Consider the following 21,747-nt stretch of genomic DNA (forward strand, 5'->3'; position numbering starts at 1 on the left):
TCTATTGTAGGTATGTACTTTTTGTGAGAAAATATCCCTGTCTCTTCTTCCCGCTTAAACGACTGAACAGATTCGGATGAATTTTTATACAGATATAGTATGAGTCCCGAGAAAGGAGACCCTTTATAGCGCGTTAAGGTTGACCAGGTTCTTAAATAAATTCTAATCCGGTAAACCCACGGGAATGGAACTATGCGAAAGTACGCGTATGTACTACGCTCGGACTATATATTTTCCCTTTACGCAGACGAAGCCGCACGAGAAAATCTAGTTACTACATAAGATATTCCGTAATTAGCTCACCCTGATAAATACACGTCAAGAGCAGTGATTATGAATGAAAACTGAACATTATTAAGATCGATGTTATATGAGATAATGACTCAGCAATTTTGCGGCTAACGAGTGTAATATAAAGGGGTCGGTAAAGTATTGAATCAGCATAAAAACTCCCGCGAGGCGCTCGGTTGACGCGTCGATTAGACAATAAGTTATGGCCAATTTCGACTACGAGTTGTCGACTAACTATGCCTATGAGATGTTATTAATATTGTGATAAATTCAGTTTTTTTACTGTCGTAAAAGCTGTGGTGGCTCAGTGGTGAGGACGTATAACCAATTAGTCGGGGTTCGAGACCAGACCAGTGTGACCAGACCAGACATGTGCACATGAATTGATTTTCTCAATTTATGTGCACATGTGGATAACATCACCACTGCTCGAAACAGTGCAGGAAAACATCGTGAGGAAACCTGCATGTCCAAGAATCAATAGTTCTACTACAGGTGACATCAGTCGTTCCTGAGCTAGAAATGGTATAACTAAAACAACTTTTATATATATCGACAGAGAGATAGCTTTCCGCCCACGGCACCGTAAAAGTAACCTATATCACTCTATCCTCCTATCTCCAACTAATTAAATCTCTTCGTTGCAACGTGAAAACATAAGAACAAACACACTGTTACATTTATACTATAAGCAGGAATATCGTAAGAGTTTATGAAAAAAATTATGAATTTTGCATATTTTTCTTATGTTTTGGGTAGAAAAAACTAAATAATGAAACATTTATCTTTCAGCTGTAATCTAAGTCGTTAGTTAGTCAATTTAGAAAATAGCTTAGCAGTTCTCAGTTCTTTCCTTATCCCTTACAAATATATAAAATAATAAACCTTTCACTTTTTAATATATATATAGAAGTAGGTAAATGTACCAATGAAATGTCACTACACCACGCTAAACCGAATGTGTATATTCAAAAATCAACCATCAACGGGTTAAATAGGGTAACTAATTCCCTGTAAGTATTTCAAGTGAAGTGAACTCGTTCAAAGCCCTGATGCAAAGCTAGCGTAAGTATATCGCAAACAACTCCCCAAGATTGAGAGGCCTAAAGATAATTTCGACCAAGTTTATCAGCTCCCGCCAAAACTTCTCAAGTATTTCAACCGAAGCGCAGAAAGCAGTTATATTCAGCGGCTAGGCTTAAAGTCCGAAAATTTAAAATGTATAAAACTCATCTAGCTTAGCAGCTGAAGGCTCTTGAATAGTGCATGGAATATGCTTAAAAGAGTTGATAATGGCTTGATGCATTTTAGAAGAACCTTGATTGGGGGTTTGGTTGCCCACTATTTTAAGACTTTATGAATCTTTTCTGTAAATTTCAATGAATAGTAACTCAGTAGTTAAATCTTACTGAAATGGTAAAGTCAATTAGTAACAGAAATACGTTTTAACATCACTACATAGTATAAAACAAAGTCGCTTTCTCTGTCCCGATGTCCCTTTGTATGCTTAAATCTTAAATGGATTTTGTGGTTTTTTTTTATAGATAGAGCGATTCAAGAGGAAGGTTTATATAATCGAATCTATCAAAACTACTCCGAATTTAACGCGTGCGAAGCCGCGGGCCTACTTTGATATAAATAAAACAGGAAATTCATAACAATAAAAGTATGAGGTAATGCGTTTTGTCAAATAAAATTCGAAATACCAGTGACACAGTGTGCTTGGAAGCAATTTCGCAAAGTGCTCATACATTTGCATTTAAGCGCCGCTGTTGGGTAAGTTTCTGATTGATTTTTCATACTTTTAAAAGTTCTTTGTGATTTATGCGCTTTATTTTGCTTCCAATATGTTTTGGGCTGGTGTTTTAACGAATTGGACGGTTAACAGTTCATTCGCGAATGATTTTTCGGATTGTTTTTACACGCTTCGCACTGTGTTTGGTAAACAGTTTGTTAAGGTTAAATGAAGAACTGTAAATTAAATTCCCAATTAAGCTACTATGCTAATAAGTATACTAAAACGTGTAGCTATGGCGTGATATAAATCAATACATAGAATAAATTCAATTAACATTGAAAAGAACCCCGAGCTCGTTTCTGTTGCCAGCCTTTTTAGAATTGAAAATTGTCCTAGTGTGAAGTGATCTACTGGTGAGAGAGTTGTGAAGAAAAAAATACACAGGCACGTACATAAACACACACATACAGACACGAACACCTTTTTTGAAGTTATCACCTCTTTAATTTTCTTATACAAATAAGCTTAAGAGTCCTTAAGCTTTCCTTCATAATAATAAATGCAATCAAAACTCTATTCACAATATAAAATAGAATTAATGTGAACCTCACTCAGGGCCGCAATTAGTATGGCAACTGCATCTTTGACTCTGAATTAATTATTCATATATAAAATATCATATGTAAATAATTTGCCCCTACTACGCCCCGTTTGCACATAAAACTATGATGTACGTAACTCAGAATTATCATATTTTCAATCAAGAATTTTTCGAGATCGCCAAATCGTTCCGTTTAATTATATTAGTGTGTGGTTATAAACTTTGGGAAAAGGCTGGAAGGTAATGGAGGAGGCCTTTGCCAAAAGGGGGCAAACAGACCAACCTGCCGATGTTGACTCATCAGAATCTTAGTTAAGTTTTTTTACATTTTTGTGTGTCTGATTGAGGCTAATAAATAAATAAACTTTGTGATTCATATTTTTTTTCCGTACAGACAAATAAGTACCCTCTGTAATATTTATAAATATTTTCCCTATCCTTTGAATCCCAACCCTGGACTTCCCAATTATAAGACACACTAACCACAGAGTCATGGAGAGCAATTTCAGTAATAGTCTAATAATATCCATCGCTAAATATTTAGTGTTTCGTTGCCAATATACATAACTAGTTATTTACGGGTTTGTTTGTTCCAAGAAGGAATCGGATGCGGTACGAATGACGGCTTTGTGTGTGTTGCTTATCATATGCTAATGAGATACATTGGAAACTAAATATTATGGAGCTTATTAATTGTATCTGCCATAAAGTTGTCATATTTAACCCCTTTTGGGAGACACGGATCCCGTCTTTAGAAAACTTTTTGTATAATCTGTCTTGAATTTAAGAAATGTTGCATTTTATTACTTTATAGTTATCGTATAGAATTATACTTTTTTGAATATTTCATCGGTTATAGGTGTACAATATCGGGTCGGGCACGGTTTAGCACGAATTTGGGAAGTAATTAGTACCTATAGTATGCTAAATTTTTCGAAATCCTGTTTATATACTTAAAATTAAATCTGAATTGTATAGAGGGTCTCTTCGATTACCGTCTTCATTACATTTTGTTTATTTTACTAATTTGGATCGGCTTTATAGCGCGTCAAGGTTGACCAGGTTCTTTAATACTTAGGAAAAATATTATATAATGGTAATATGAATAAGAAATTATAGATAAACAAATTTAACAAATAACAATAAACAATAAACATTTATTCATCAAAACATTTTGTTGCATATAATAAATTATTAGGTAGCCGATCCGACCGATGTTTTAAATTTTACAGTAAAAAGTATTTGTTGCTTCAAATCTTTCTGATCTAATATTAATTAACCCAGATAAATATGATCAAACAAACTCGCCCGATTATAGTTTGTGATGATGAGACGTATACGTTAACCATTTCCTCAATTTTAAAAGTTGGTTATACAACGAATGTAAACATCTTACAGGATCCTTGCCATACGAAATTATTTCGCGTTTGAGTTATACGTTATAGTTAGGGCTATCACTACCGAAATAATTATAATAATGCAATCCCATCGATGTATGGAAGTAGGTTTCTGCCGTAAATGTAGAATGACATTTATCAAACATATTTTCCATATCATGTTTATTTTTGACACTAAAATTATCAACAAAATACAAATTTGAAGCTCTGTTTATCTATCATCATGCACTCAAATTCTTTAAATAGCTAGTTTTAAAGTGATAGAGTAACTATCATATGAATAACATAACTTTGAAGTAAGACAAGAAAATGAAAGTTTTCTTAATTCAGCCTTTTTCCTAGATAACGAATAATTGGTTTTACACGTGACCTTGTAAGCTTAGCAATCAAAGAAGATAATAATCTCCCCGTGACCACGCTCGCTGTAAAGTGTTCGAAACGTCGGGCTAATAATATAATGAATAAATCGCGTTTAAAATCCGTTTAAAAAGTTTTTAATTTCTAAATGTATAATACTCGCGTAAAATCAAACACAAGAAAATACTGAGATAATAATATGAAAACTATGAATACACCAGGAGGGGACTCAATTAATAAATTTGGCAACCCTAATTATAAAGCACACTGTACACGCGCTTTCATTAAAATTAAAGCTAAGATTTACGTAACCTCGAACGAAAATAACTGTTCAGTCACGGATGGATTTAATTCAGTTTATTTAAATCGATGGTCTAGCGTTGCGGAAGGTCACAGGTTCGAAACCAGAGGAATCTTATAAGATCGGATTCTAGTTCATTAGTTTTTATGTTAATTATTTATTAATTAATTTATATTGGCCTTCTTAATTTTATCTTATACTTAAACTGAGACTAAACTAATATAAAAAAGTATACAATTAATAAATCGCATTAAAAATCCGTTAAAAAGGGCCTCTGAATAAGGCCTCTGAATTATGTTAAAATAGGTGGATTCAAAGCTAGAAAAAACTAAAAAAAAATATTTGAAATTTTAAAAAAGAATATTGTGACGAAAGGCCGTATGTTTGACTTCATATATACATAATTTTTGTTTGTCAATCTTACTTTATACAAAAAAAACTGATGATGATAGTTTATCATCAACAGCAGTACTTAGTAAACGGTTCAAATATAAAGATCGATTTTAGTAAAAACAACATTTCGTAGGTCATTTTCGAAAATGTTCTGATTTTTCATAGCTAGGCAATAAAAAATGTAAAACACAACTTGAATTTTTTTAATGAAGCAAACAACAGATACATAATGTGTTTTATAAAAGTTTTAGAATAATAAATAGTCTCTGCGTTTAATTAAAATAATTCGTAATTAACATTATCGTTCACGTAATTATAATTTGTATGGTAAACAGCATGCATTTATTGTATTTTGTTTTACTGTCATCTATTAGCATTTTTAATCAAAAATCCCCTTTTTAAACGATATTTCCGTACATGCTATATTAAATATTTCTTCTATGCATTAGAAAAAGTATTCTTGACTTAGTTTTTATTATTTCAAGTGCATGTATGTCTGTTTATTTACTGTCCTTTGTAGTGTAAAGAGCTTTTCTAATTTTACCACTAGAAATAATATATTTTTTTCTCTTACAATTCTAAGGGAGAATAATAAGTAAAATAATGAAAATTTTTAGCGCCAAATTTAATATGGACATTTTTTTGTGTAAAAGATGATAACAATTATAATTTTGAAAGGTTAGAATTTGTCACACAAACGTTCTTTGTGTTTTCATAATTACTTGTTAAATTACCCTTGACTTTTAAACATAACCGTTTCCAAAGCCCTTGTAGTGTAAGCCTATTTTCTAATAAAGATATTAAAATTCAAGGAAGCCTGTGGAATTGAACAAATTTACATTTTATAAGTCAGCCATTTGCATCAAGCAGCTGTCGCTTAAGTGCCCCGCGAGCCGTAAATGCGAAATTCCGTGTGTTTGATACACAATTGCTATGTAACGGCATTTCTTAATTAGGTATGGATCTTGAATTTAAATGTTTTCATTCAAAAAGTTGTAGGTACTTAAATGCCAGATCTATCCAGTGGCTCAGTGGTTAGGATCTAGGACTAACTGAACAGGCGGGGTTTCGAGCCCGGTCAAGTGTGTAATAAATAAATTGATTTTCAATTTATCTGCACATGAACATCACAAAAGCATTTCAATAATAATTGAAGTAAAAAAGTCTTATTCCTATCCACCAGAAGCTCATAGAGTAGAAACTAAATATCTGAAACATACCTACTTAAACCCAATTTCAAACCAGCTTTTTGTTAACCTAAAATTTTGTTGCAATTATGTTTGACATTTTATGTGTATAATATCTACTGAGCTATACAGGTACTTCTTTGTACCTAGAGATAAAATAACATAACTATGGCAGCCTTAAGTATCAAGCATCGGTCTGAATTAAGATGGTATTATCAATGATAAATAAAATAAAATTATTAATAATAACCTGATCCGAAGTCGCGAGGTCTTCGCCCGCTATCATTAAGTTTTTCGTACGTTTATCACACATTCAGTTATTTTTTATTTAAAACCTACAGCAGATTAAAGAAACTTGGAACAATTACCCTGAAAATATTAAAAAGCCTAAACGCTTTATTTGCACGGCGGCTTCGTATGAATTTTAATTATATCGATTCGTATTTCTAAGGGAAACTATATTCTATACCACAAACTGTGTCCTTACCAAGTCTTAAAACGTTTTCATGTTATCATATATGAAACAAACATAAACTGTTTTATCAAGAGCCATGTCTCACGGTCTCACCCACGGGCAAATCTTTCATCCCCTATTCCAACCTTTTAGGGATTGCATAAAAATAGCCTGTTTGTCCCCTGGGTCTTTAACTTCATTTAAATTTCCTTCTAATCGATATTGTGATGTAGTCGCGAACGCGTATCGGACAGATTTTAGCATTTCTAGTATTAGAATGGATTATCTCGTTATTAATAGTTTGTGGACTTCTTTATAAGAAGGGAATTTTTTTCTAAAGTTTCAAAATTTCTCATTTATAAAGTATTTAAATGCTATAAAACTAAAAATTAAAGGCTTATTTATGTTTCCACTTTTTGTATTTTACATTTTAAGTTGTTATCAATCTACGAGCGTGTGAATTAAGTGAGTTTAATTTGAGCTTGAGTTTAATCGTAATTTACTGGAAAAAAGACTCGAAAAAAATGTTTACAAGATTTGATATATTTTAAATAAAAAATATACAAATATATAGGCTTTTTTGTGTTGGTGAAATAATGTTGTTAGTTTTATACATTAAAATGCTTTATAAATGAGAAATAGTTAAGGTATAGAAATAATTTCATCACGAGGCAAGATTCGAACCCGCCAACGTCAATTTACCAAATCGTAGCAACAAAACTATGTTAAAAATCGGTTCAGTAGATCCAGAGGTTACCCCTTACAGCGTCACAAACTGACAAATAACAAATTTCATATGTTTCTGGTATTAGTGTAGATATATATAACCTATATCAATTGGTAATGATGTAATATTCTTTGAGACGTTCGACGACTTGAGGTGAATCGTAACAAACAAACAATGTATCATATATAACTAATAATAACATTTTATTAATTATAATTATTTATAATAATTGTCATATGTATTTAAATAGAAATTCTGCAAAATTTGATATATATTTTAAAATATTAAGTGTTTAATTTATAAATCATCATAACCTTTGAACGAACTGTTTGTATCGTGTCAATTTCATATTATTTTAATGTCACCGCGCTAACCGACCTTTTCATGAGTCAAAATGATATTTTGTTTCGCCAAAAAAATAATGATTGTACGTAATTTATTTAGTTATTTTATGGTTATGAATATAATAGAAAAATATTTAGAATTTTTTATAATAGACTTGAAATTAGAAAGATTGATTAATTGTTTATAGTTATCTATTTGTGTAAGAAAGTACTGGCGAAACAGATGATCCGATTTGGAAAATACCGTCAGATGTTTTTATTATCTTAGAATGATGATTTATATCATCTTAGAATGCTAAATTTAATTTTTCAGCAGTCACATGTAAAAGCTACTGCCGAAATACGCTCTGGTTTATTTTTCTGCTCTACATAGAGTCGTGTAGTATTAGCTCTCTACATTTATTTTGATTTATTAATTTTCTTTCAGTACCCCATTTTTGCGTTATATTTTACGGCACATCTAATGAAATAAAATATAGCGTAAAATATCTATAAATTTAAATACTTAAACAATTTACAAAACGCTCCGTAAAGTAGTCCAAAATCAAATGCTAAAAACTTACTCTGCAGCCAAAGCTAACGCTTTTTTTTTATTACTCTGTGAGAAATAATTAATTAATTGAATAAATCAACGTCGTGTGTTATAACAGTACCATATTTCAAGTATTTTGCACACTTGTTATAAATAGAAAAATTTTCCCACATTTTCGCGATTTTCCATAATTACGCGTTTACAAGTTTCGCTCCTATTTGTTATCAATGCCTCACCTTATCCATATAAATCACATTCCATTACACAGCACACACATCACAAGCAATTTATCATTCAAAAATTTTTCAAAACACAACACACGCGGCTTTCGATTTCGTTGGCTGCGACACGTCCGCTCGCGACGGCGGTCTGTCCGATACTAAAGCTTGAAGCTCGAGCCGGGGGCGGTGCGCGTGTGTGCGTGTGTATGCATGGGGTGGTTTTGTGAATGTGCGCACTCAGGTCACCAGAATTTTGGTAAGACAACCGATGTGAAGTGGCGTGCCCTACATACGTATCCTTTAGGAAAATCACTTCTTTATAAACTTATTATTGTCAGAAAACTTATGTGTTCATCATGAATGTTTATTCAGAATATGCTAATTAAACTTTGCGATAATCGATACGCCAATGTTATGCTGTTATTTGTTCCTTGCAAGATTGTTAACTGACTTCTGTATGTGGGGAAATCGACACTGAAGTTTGTATGAAAATGTTGATAATAAGATATAAGAGAGCTTACACGCGTGTCCGTTGAGAAACAGTCATTATTGGTCTAAGATCCTTGATATTTTCGCTTCTAAATGATTGTTTCATTGAAATTATTTAATGTCATTGTCTTCAGTTGTTGTCCCACGACCGTTACAACAATTATTATATAGTCGTATAAGTAATTTCAATATCAAACTCAAGCAATTGTTTACTTAATTGGGCTTCTTTTAGAAGCATTTTTGAATCATGTATATATGTATGTATATATATCTACAATTTGCTACCGGTTCGTATAAGTTTTTACAGAGAAGAGCCGGCAAAAAACTCTAGTTGTTTGTTTAAATATCACTAATATTAAGCTTAAGAACTGTCCTGTGGTTCTAAAACGACATGTTCCATGGATTTTCATCTTCCAATATATTCATTAATGCTATAGGAGGCTCTCTGAAGTATTACACTTTTATATATTTCATAGGAGTGATAATGATTAACAAACTATTAAACTTCGAAGTGTTAAAAAATTAGAGGAGGATGAATCAATAATATTTATTATGTACATATGATCTTCTGTAGTGTATGTTATTAGTTAAAAATTCCTTTTTTTTATGTCACTGTCGGCAATGGAGCTGGTGGGTCGCCTGATGGTAAGCGCTACCACCGCCCATGAACATTTAGAGAGGCATAAGGTCAATTACAGACCTCACGCCCCTACAATGGACTTTTAATAAAACCGACTTTAGATTGGGAAGGGATTAATAATGGATTGGCGAGAGGAATAAAGGAAAGGACTGGGAAGGGGAAAGAAAAGGATATGGACATATTGTTTCTTGTAATTATCAACCAACATTCAAAACGGAGGAGATTCTGACAATTTAGAGGCGGTTTAATATGTGAAAAGTAATCTACAGCGCAAGTGCTAAAACTGTAGTTATAAAAATTATCAGCTGTTTACGGCGAGGTGACATTAAAGGCTGACTACCTTTAATGTCATCCCGCCGCGTCTATATTTTGTCCTATTCTGTTTGCCACATTCTCGTTTCATAGATTCAAATTATTGCAATTGTTTCGTAATAATGGAATTGTATATTAATTATGTAAGTGCATTGTAGCCTGATACCAAGCTGTTACTATTCTAATGATATTGATATATTGAAAAACTGACTGTTACTATATAGGGTATAAATTATGAAGTAAATGGTAGTTATAGAGAATAGGTGTTATTTTACAACGCACACTTTAATTTGGTTCGTTTATTTATAGTGGATTTACTATCTAAAGTTACTGATCGAATATAAACTTGACACTTGAGTCTACCTCAATAAATGGGCTATCTAACACTGAAAGAATTTTTCAAATCGGACCATTAGTTCCTCAGATTATTGCGTTCAAACAAACAAACTCTTTGGCTTTATAATATTATTATAGATATAGATTTTAACTGTTAGGTTCTATACAAAATGTAATGCTCGATTATTATTAAAAATCCGTATTATTCTATATATCTACTAGTAAAAGCCGCATTAATCCGTTCAGGAGTTAATGACTCTAAGTTTTTCCTTTTGAAAACAGACAGACACGGCAATAGACTTTGTTTTATAAGTCACTTGCTTTTGCTCACGGCTTCGCACGCGATAAATTCGAAGTAGTTTAATAGATGTTATTATACAATTCCTCTTTAATCACTCTATCTATTAAAAAAAACCATCAAAATCCGTTGTGTACTTTGAAAGATTTTAGCATACGTGGGGACATATGGTCAGAGAAAGCGACTTTGTTTTACACTATGTAGTGTTACCATAGTTAAACCAAGTTGTTAATTATAATTAGCAGTCGCAGTTCTTATGTAATAGTCACGGATGCTCGCATAACTGATGCTGCATGTACAACTGTTTGACGGTGGGACGGTTAATCACAAATGAATTCCCATGGTGGGAAGCGCTACCTTGTTAGTCTTTATTTGTTTTACTTCCTGAATAACGGAAGTTCGATTACTTCTATAACGTTTTTAAGCTTCGGTTAATGATCGTATTGTGATTGGAAGAGAGAGTGGGATCCATAGCTAGTATGGAAGTAATATTATGCTATACTAGCTGCGCCCCGCGGTTTAACCCGCACAAGTCCGTATCCCATAGGAATATCGGGACAAAAAGTTGCCTATATGTTATTCCAGTTGTCCAGCTGTCTACGTAACAAATTTCATTGCAATCGGTTGGATAGTTTTTGCGTGAAAGAGCAACAAACGCTCACACATCCTTACAAACTTTCGCATTTATAATGTTAGTAGGATTCTTCCGGATTGCCTGGCAGAGATCGCTTATAGCAATAATACTTCTGTACTTAAGTTACTTTCTATTCTTTATAATTGTATAGTTTATGTTGTTAAATAAAATAGTTTTGATTAATGTATTTCATATTTCATTCGTGTGATATGTACAAAATATCATGCTGATTGCACTCTAATACATAGTAAATTAAATGAAATAAAATGTTTTATTTATTATTTATTAATTTATTTATTTAAAAACACACATAATACACACTATCACTACAGTTATTTCCAATTGGTTAGGGGCATTTTAATTTATAATAACATTACAATAAATATAAAAAAAATTACATAATCATGTTATATATATAAAACATAATAGAAATGTATATCATATAATTATAAAATAAAGTCAAGTTATCAATATAGGATTCGCAGGCTTCGGCACGAATTGGGCCGGCTTGAGAAATACCACACCTCCACAGATAACCGGCGTGTAATCGAAACACGTTATTGTGTTTCGTACGGTGAGTGGAAGAGCTGCAGGCCCGTTTCTTTTCCCCACCTTTCCCAGTCCATTCCTTTTTTCCCATCATACATTCTGACCTTACCTACCCTTTAATAACGGATAGCGCATTCGCAGAGGCACTACCTCTGCAAATTTTCATGGCCCGTGGCGATCGCTTACCATCAGTCGAACCACCAGCTTAGTTGCCCGCTATGACATAAAAAAAGAAGTGGTTTTAATTCACATTTGCGTCTAGTTAGTTAGGGATCATAACTGTTAATAATTTTAAAAACTCACACGAACAAATCTACACGGCTTTATGTAAATAAAAACACTTTATCGGTTATCTATTTTCCAGGTTGAAAATAAATAAACAATATTTACAGGTTTGGTGTAAAATATTCCGAGAATGAATAAAGTAAGAAATGTATTTGTGACTCTGCAAAATGCAATGAAATTTTTTGTAAAATATTAAACTATGATAAATTGTGTTAACTAAAACTATTTATTTGTTTTTAATGAAAATTGTGCATAAACTACAAAATGAAAAAAGATCGTAGCGGTATTATTTAAATCTGAAGGTTTTGTCTGTTTGTTTAACGCGATAATCTCAATAACTACTAAAACGATTTCAAAAATCCTTTCCTCACATTTCCAATGTCTTCATGAAGGTACAGGCCATGCAAGGGGCGAAACCGGAGCGGATAGCAAGTAAATAAAATAATAATATATTTTAGTATATGATACAAAAATGTTTCCAGTAAAAACTGTTTGTACCTATATGTGAAAATAGTAAGTAATAAATCGATATTAATGTTAATATATAAAATTGTTATCGTAAATATTTTTTAATACTAACGACCCACCCCGGCTCCGCACAGGTGCAATAATACATTATATATGTACATAATATGTAGGTTTATATTATGAACCTTCCTTTTGAATCACTCTATCTATTCAAAAAAAACCATTCAAATACGTTGTATAATCTTAAAGATATAAGCATACATGCAAACGCGAGAAGCGACCTTGCTTTATACAATATAATGAGTAGTAATACGTCGCTCTCTCTGTCCCTATGTCCCTATGTATGCTTAAATGCTTAAAACTGCGTAATCTATAAGATGTTTCACAATTAAAACAGCTTTTACAGAAAGACGAAGAAATTTTCAAGGAGTTCTTTCCGTTCGGTTTGTTTTTGGTTGAGGTCGGAAGCCTTAAAATACTTTCTTAATATTCGTAAAACATAGGGCTTTGGAGTCACTGTGAATAATTATTTATATTTAGTGTGCTTTATTAGTTGAGTTTATATTTGGTACGTAGCAAGTGTAATTACAAATTTGATTGAGAAATATATACATCTGAAATAACTACATGTTTTAATTTTAACACTAATTTATATTTAACTAGCCTTTGTCCGCGACTTCGCACACGCTAATTTGGAGTAGTTTAATATATATTATTATACATGATATAAACCTTCCTCTTGAATCACACTATCTATTAAAAAAAAACACTATCAAAATCCATTCTGTAGTTTTAAAGATTTAAGCATACATAGGGACAGAGAAAGCGACTTTGTTTGAACTATGTATTGATGAGTGAAAAAATTACACGCCACCTTACCCGGCTTAAACTCGCGATCGGGCAAAATCCCATAACTCCATCAAAATCTATCCAACCGTTATTAGCATTGCAACGGACACGCGTACAAAACACTATATAAAAATACACCTACCCCTCCAACAGGTGACACAAGGGCCACCTGAAGTGACGTCATAACAGCATAACAGGTGCATATTCCGTTACTGACCACAGAGTAAGCTATTACCTGGCAACATCATTGAGCCCGCCGCCCATTCGACGATATAGCGCTTGTAAATTTATTAGTCTGTGATAACAGATGGAGCGCGTATGTACTGGTGTGTAAACTTTTTTCTATTCTCGATTTTTTATCGTTTTGGATACGGTATACGCGTTTCAAATTTTTATGTACGTTAGAATATCTACTTTAAGACTTAGGTCCTTGAATATGACGCAACGAGAAATTTAATATTGTGTTTCAAGCTAAAAATATAATAAAACAGCTTCAACGCTTCCCATGTCAGCTTTCTAACTAACTAACATTGAGTTGTTGGCAAAAATATGTTATATGCCTTGTACATTTCATTATTTATAATATAATCGATGAGAATGGCATGTTAAAAAATTTATGACTTAATAGTAAATAATATATAATTAATATATAAAATCGTTTAATAAAATAAATCGCATAGTTAAGTACGTCTAAACTTACTAACCTCAGGATTCCACATTTTGAGAGATAAAATACTTCGATCATTTCATTATCATTAGTTGCGTTTAAATGATCAAAGCATTAAAGAAAGACAGAAGAAAATCTATAAGTTAACACTTAAAGCTAAGTCTTTGTACCCTTTCAAATTATATTATTGTCATTAAAATAATTTTTAAACAATATTTACACACACACAATACAGGCAATACAATTGAGGAGTCCTGCGTTCGGCCCTATGGAGACATGAGTAAAATTCTAGACACAGTATTTTCTTGTGTTTGATTTCATGCGAGTATTATACATTTAGAAATTAAAAACTTTTTAACGGATTTTGAACGCGATTTATTCATTATATTATTAACCCGACGTTTTAACCGACCCGATTAAAACGTCGGGTTAATAATATAATAAATAAATCGCATTTAAAATCCGTTAAAAAGTTTTTAATTTCTAAATTCTACACACAGTTTAAATATTCATTGGACTCCACTAATTGATCATACTATTTTATATATATATATATATATATATATATATTTATTATTCACAAATTTCAAATTTCTTCCCGCCTCAACGTAATTATTATTTCATCAAAACTCAATAAATTGTTTTGTGTTCAGCTATAAAAGTTATATTTTTATCTGTTTTAACGTGAAAGAAGTAACAATTTTAAGATATAATAAAGTTTTAAATATAATATGTTTTCGAATTTTTTATATACCAACTTATTATCAACGACAGTAATTGGCATAAAAATACAACCTTTGATCTACAGTATTAAGGACATTCCTATCTCAATATAATAGCTAATTGGAAAAGTTCATTAAAGATTTAAAACGATAATTATTGCGACGACACGGCGAACTCAAAGCTCAACTTTCAGACAATTATTGGACAATTCGTTTTGATATCTTTGATGTCTATTTTGTGAGTTAATTTCAGGGTTCTCTCGTGAATATATATTTGTGTTATTGTTTTAGTTTAGGTGCAGACTCAATTTGTTTCGAATAAAGAATAATCAGTAATTCCACAATTTTTTTAACGAATATATTATGAAAAAGTAAATTAAAAACTTAACCTAGGTTTTCATACAAATGTGCCTTGTGTTATAAATATTAGTAACTGTTTATATGCTCAATTATTTATCTTATTATAATAACCACGCATAGCATTATGAGCAATGTTTATTCTATTAGAATTTTAAAGTTTGTTCGAGTCCACTACCTAAGTTATAATAAATATATGGCGAATATAATAAAAAAAACTCGAAATATTTTTCTCGTACCAAGGCGTCCAATGTCGTCCAACGTCCATGGCCTCTCTTCATATGTTGACCCGTTGACAAGTTTATATTAGCGACCCATTTTAACTTCGCAGGGTAAAATGAAGATAAAGTTAATTTCGTCAACCGTTTCATTTATTTACTAAATAATCCTAAAACTCCAGTTGTTTATGCTTTTAAATATTAAACAAAGTAAAATATAAAAACTTATAATACAACTCAAAACATTGTAGTCATATTATGACGATATCTACCGCTGTTCTGTGACATATGTTTATATGTCACAGAACAGCTACTAGAGTAATTGTTATGGAGTTTTATATGCTTATGCATATGCATTGACTATAAAGAAAATTTAATTACCACTTCGGCGGAGTAGTTTTTTCAAAAGCCAGGGTCCTGGGTAGGTATTATATCTGTTAAAGACCATAAAAAACTGAATGACTGTTTCTATTCGCTCATAAAATAGTCAAAGAGAAAAAGTGTCCAACCTCCTCGGGGGAGGCATCACTCTTAATTCTAAACTAGGACCAAATAACAACATTTTCCTATCAAACACAAGAAGAAGTACGACAGTCGGTTGAAAACCCACGGAGTTAGCGAGTAACTGAATCAAAAAAATGGAGACGAATCGAGAATCTTCTTAATTTTGGGGCATCGGTTGAAATATGAGTAGATAAGGTATTAAATGTTCCTGCCCCGTAAGGGGGTCTCATTTTATTTACGTGCATACGTGTGCTGAGAGGCGGTAGGTCAAATCTATAACAAACAGTTAGAACTAGATTTCGCCCGCGTCGAATTGAGACCTTCACAAATGATTTAGTGACTGTCTATTTTTGTTTTATCTCCAAGGGAACATTATACCTGGATTAAAAGTATCCTATCACCTAAGTTAGTTCATACCATGTTCGTATACGAAATTAAAAAAAAATCTGTTTAGTAGTTTCGGCGTGATTGATAGACAAATATGCGAGCAAATAAACTTTCACATTTATAATATTAGAGTGGTATTACACTTGTGTATAAAACACCAAGAAGAGATTCACAAAATATCAACCATTTTAAGCATGTTTGTATGTATACAACTCTTTAGATTCGATTTTGACCCACTGACAGAATTTGACCCACTGACAGATTTGACACACGGACAGATTTAATTCGCACTTTGTACACTATTAAAGGATCGGTGACATTTCAATAAATTTATGAGTTTATCTTATTATCCTACTTAGTATGGGCAGGATACACAAATTTATTTTCGAGACAATTTAATAGATGCGAAACTTTTAATGTCTGGGTGTACACTGTGCGTTACTCACTACCGAACGGATGTTCGAAACCTGTGTGTATCAGAATATATAAGATATAGAAATATAATATAAATAGGTAGAATACATCTTTCTATCTTGATGCCTACATTACCTATAGCATGATAATTTATTTATTTATTTATTTATTTATAATAATTAAAATGGTTTTACACCAATAACATTAATTATTAACTATCAATTTTTACATTATATAACATCTCACTTTAATTTATTAATAATATATATGACACAATTACAATTAAATACATTACATAATTACAATTAATGACATTCAGATACAGGTAACATTATAAAATAAAGACATTCGATTAGTTGTAGCTTTCGCAGAAGCTCATAGTTATCAATTCATTCGACATCAGGCAGATAGCGGTCTAGAGGCCTTTCAATATAAAAACAAACGTCCTTACATGCACAAACTGAAACTAATCACCTCCATAAAGGACGAGAGTCTTTCCCCATTATGTCCTTTCACGATACCGATAAATTGGTATTGGCGGTTAAGCGTTGCCAGCGATCTGACGTGCTGCAGACGGTTCAATTGAGCTCCTAATTATGTAGCTCGCTTGGCTTGCTCTTTGTTATGTCTACACTAATATTATAAAGAGTATGTCTGTGACGTTTTTTTAACTGGTATTAAGCTGCTTCACTCAGTGACATAGGCTGTATATGTAGGAAAGGCGAAGCCGGGGCGGATAGCTTGTCTGTTATAATATAATTTAGAGATTCAGATGATAAGTTGCATGTCATGGTGGCGATAATCTGATTTGGAGATTATTTCTAACATAGTAAAAAAGGTAATAAAGTTGATAAGATTTAGGTATAATTCATAGAAATTTAAATCTGATATTAAAAACATACTTATTAATGCTAGTCTTTTGATTATTTCGGTTCCTATATAATGTAAATAAAGGTGTCATTTGATCATAAACTTAATATACACGTAACTACAAAATTTTAGCTCAAAAGTACTCAAAAGTAATTAAAGTAAAGAGTATCTAAATATTGCGAATACTAGACAACCACCGCCTCAGACTCTAATCAAAAGGTTATAAAAAGCTTCTAAATAGCATCCCCATAATTCCTTGATCTAAACAAGTTAATTTATTTAATAGCATAATCATGCAAAGAATGCTGTGAATCAAATTTTTTAAAAAGGCTTGTGAAATTATGATAACCTTTTTTTTGGAAAAATCGCGGCTCCATTCCATTCCTGTTCTCAAGCATTGCATAGAACTCGACAAACACAGCGACAATACTGAAGAGCCTAATTTGTTCAACGCTGCAGGTTCCGCTGTAATGTAGAAGTTTGTAGCTTACATTCAGATTTAGATTCTATTCGCTCTTCTTTTGTAAGATAAATATTCTATGGACGTGAAAAACAAGGATCTCACAAAATAACAATGGCAGTGAATTATATTTGTCAGTTTAAGCTGTATGTTAAAATACAGAATATTTTATTTAATGCCTCATAATAATGTCATTATAATAATAATAAATAATAAAAATAAGTTTATTTGAACCAAAAAAGAAATACACAGCAGACATTAAGTTACATGAATTAAATAACATTAAGTTATTATGTATAACGCAATATAGCTAATTCGTTAAATAAATAAAGTTGTCCATACATTTATCTTCTAAAACTAATCTTAAGTGACTCGCTTCTTTCCTTTCAAGATGCTTACCCCTGCAACAATTTCAAGCTGTCACAAAACACTAGAATTTTATTCATTTATTTATATTGATACAGGTATATAATGTGGGTTACCCTGCTTTCCCCTTCACCCGTATTTAAATGGGTCATGACAAGAAAGATGGCGTTATTTAAGATGTTTATAATTATTTTAATGGAGACCAGCTTGCGCCTAGGTAAGGTTTAGATGGTAAATTATTATGCTCTTATGCTGGTTTAGTAGACTCTTTAATTTTAGTGAGCGTTACGCTCAGGAACAAAGTAAGAATTATTTTCTATCAGAGGTAAATTATCCCTATCTTCTTATACATTAAATGCAAAAACATATGTTGTAAATGTCGTTTCTGTATTATTTGAATAAAATTTTAATCTATCGATATATCCATTTATTTTTGTACGTCCGTCTGTCTATCTTCCGCAGTTTTGCGCCTAAATGAATTAGTTTGAGGTCCGTGAAAAGACATATGGTAGTTTTATCCCGTGAGAGTCCGTCCTCGACCTGTCTATCTCTTCCTTTAATGCGCAGGCAAATCCACGTACTGATAACTAGTCTTTATATAACGCGTGGAACAGATAAAGCCTGGGTTCAATATCATATAGAAAGGCATACAAGCCATTTTGTTTTTTAATCACTCAAATAATTGACTTAAAATATAAAGTATTGAGCTATAAATATAACTTTAGCATGGTTTAAACGATACAAAAAGATAAATTTATAAAACTCTCATTCAAAGTAAAGTTCAACGTTAATGAACAGTGAAACATGATCGTAAAGCGCTACAATTAATTAATTGCGCCTGACAAAAAGTTATGCAACAATCTATTTTAATAATATTTGCTTTAATAATCTATTAAAGTAAAAAATTTAAAGTAATTTTGAAATTACGCTCAGTATTTACATTATCCTTAATGATTCGCATACGCATTCATTTAATAAAAGTGAAACGCCTAAACCACATTCTTTTGACGTCCATAGAATTAATTATTATCGAAAGAATTCCGCAAACAACAAACATGAACCGCAAAATAATGCAAACAAACCGAAGAAAATCTCGACAATCGAAGAGCGGCTTCTATTTACATTCGAATATGAAACAAATAATAAGTTTGCACTAGGGCTGCCTCGCGCATAAAAAATATTTAAAATTACAAAAGAAACCTGTGTAGTAGTAGTAGACGTTAGAATATGGAACTTGTGACGTGAACGTGGAACAGTTTAATAGATAAAAATTCTGAAACGCACATTGCTTTATAATACATTTGGGCTTTTCGGAAGAAGTTTCTACTCTCTCAGCGATACGAATATTGAACTAATCTGTTGTATTTAAGTGATTAGTACTTTTTATAGTTTTGTATACAATGAAATATTCTATTCCACAAGTATAATGATTTATACACAAGTTACGTTCGTCACAAAATTTTCAGGAGAAAACATAATGCGTTATATGCACAGTAATTGACACGCTGTCCATGTGTATTCACAACAATGGAGCTAATGTGCACACGGTGTCTCATTGTATTCGCTATTGTGCACTTAACCTAACGTGAATTAACAATTATATAACCCATTCTAATAGGTATTTTAAGCATGAAACCAAATCTGACTAGATGCGTTTAGGGCAAGACTCCTGAAACAAGAGAACTAAGCAGTTAATTGAATAAAAAAGAAAAAAATGGAAAAAATACATTTGTTTCTACTTGCTAATAATATAAAATAACAATTATCCTACTAATATTATAAATGCGAAAGTTTGTAAGGATGTGTGTGTGTTTGTTGCTCTTTCATGCAAAAACTACTGAACCAATTGCAATGAAATTTGGTACGAAGACAGCCGGATAACTGGAATAACACATAGGCAACTTTTTATCCTGATATACTTACGGGATACAGACTTATGCGGGTGAAACCACGGGGCGCAGCTAGTTTATTATAAAAAGAAAGTTAAATTAATCTAGTGTAAAAAGGTGACCCTTTCGGTGTATGAGTGTAATAAAAATTAAACTTATTTCATTCTCATTTAACCATACCACCAACAAAAAGCTAAACCACAACCTTAGTGTCAAAGCTAGACCAAATTTGAATGAAACCACACGAATGGCACCAGCTTTCAAATCAAATAAAAGAATCATCAAAATCGAGTCAGCCAGGCGAAAGCTCTGAGGTTGAAGACTGTCAAATTGATAACCTAATTTAAAAAAAAACCTACACCGTATAATGCGTTGTTTTTAATTATTCTATGATAATATATAATTATACTTACAACAAAAACTTTTCATAAACGCCATTTATAAATAGGTACGTACAATATTTTACCCGACACTAATAACATAACAGAGAGATTAATATACCTCTATATAAACTTTGCCCAACGAAACAGCAAATGTAGATCATGGTTACATATCTAAAATTCGTTAATAAGTAATAAATATAGTTTTAAGTCGGTTAAAAGTTGTGTTTTTATTTTATTGAATTCATTCAACTCAACTTCATTCAACTTACATTAGAATATTTTTTCGCAACCCTACGGCGAGGAAATACAATCGCAGGCATCTTACTTTGATGTTTGGAGTGCGTTCGTTATCAAATATTTGTACAATGTTTGGACCAATCTTTCGAACTTTCCAGATTAAAGGGAACTTTTTAGATTAACTTTTGGACCGGGTTCGGGGACATTTTTTGCAATTATACATTCGAAACATCAAGGGTTAAACTTTATTACAAGTTTTGCGTGTATTCAATATTCGATCACTTTTCTGATAAACCTAAACTAACAAAATATACCATTAGTTATTTATTAAAAAAGAACTTATACATTACTGTCTAACAACCTCTCGCATTTAGAGCCAGTTTCAATACTTAAACATTTTAGTTAAATAAAATGACGAAATGTGTATTGCAACATTCCATAATAATATACTTTCTAAAAATATCACTCATAATATATTTAATACTATAACATAACTCTTACAATCTATCTTCAATAATCTTATATACTATAATATAACTCTTACAATCTAAACAGAACATGCAATTTAGTAAATGTGGATCTAGCCATAAATATTGTGAAAGTTAATACAGTGCAACTACTGTTTTCGCCCGCGGCATCGCTCATTTATACATTTTTTATAATAAAACAAATCAGATCTGTGTATGCATATATACATAAAAGCTATCAAAATGATAAATATGGAGGTGATTTTTGACAGCTGCTTGCTTGTTTGTTCTTAGTAATAAATAATTTCATTCCATTTTATTCATTTTTTTTTGTTTTTTTTATGTCATAGCGGGCAACTGAGCTGGTGGTTCGCCTGATGGTTTTTTTTTTTTTTTTTTTTTT

The 21,747-nt window shown here is 31.8% G+C and overlaps 1 protein-coding gene across 7 annotated transcripts in view; it reads right to left on the reverse strand.

The window, feature by feature from the left end:
• LOC119835985 (hemicentin-2) overlaps positions 1 to 8,697 on the reverse strand; it is a 320,995-nt gene extending 312,298 nt beyond the window's left edge. For all 7 annotated transcript variants that reach the window (XM_038361130.1, XM_038361129.1, XM_038361132.1 and 4 more), the window contains exon 1: positions 8,559 to 8,697. The gene's annotated coding sequence lies outside the window, so the exon portion shown is untranslated. The remainder of the gene's footprint in view (positions 1 to 8,558) is intronic.
• Between the last annotated feature and the right edge of the window lie 13,050 nt (positions 8,698 to 21,747).

The sequence above is a fragment of the Zerene cesonia genome, chromosome 22, assembly GCF_012273895.1.
Source record: "Zerene cesonia ecotype Mississippi chromosome 22, Zerene_cesonia_1.1, whole genome shotgun sequence".
Classification (NCBI taxonomy): domain Eukaryota; kingdom Metazoa; phylum Arthropoda; class Insecta; order Lepidoptera; family Pieridae; genus Zerene; species Zerene cesonia.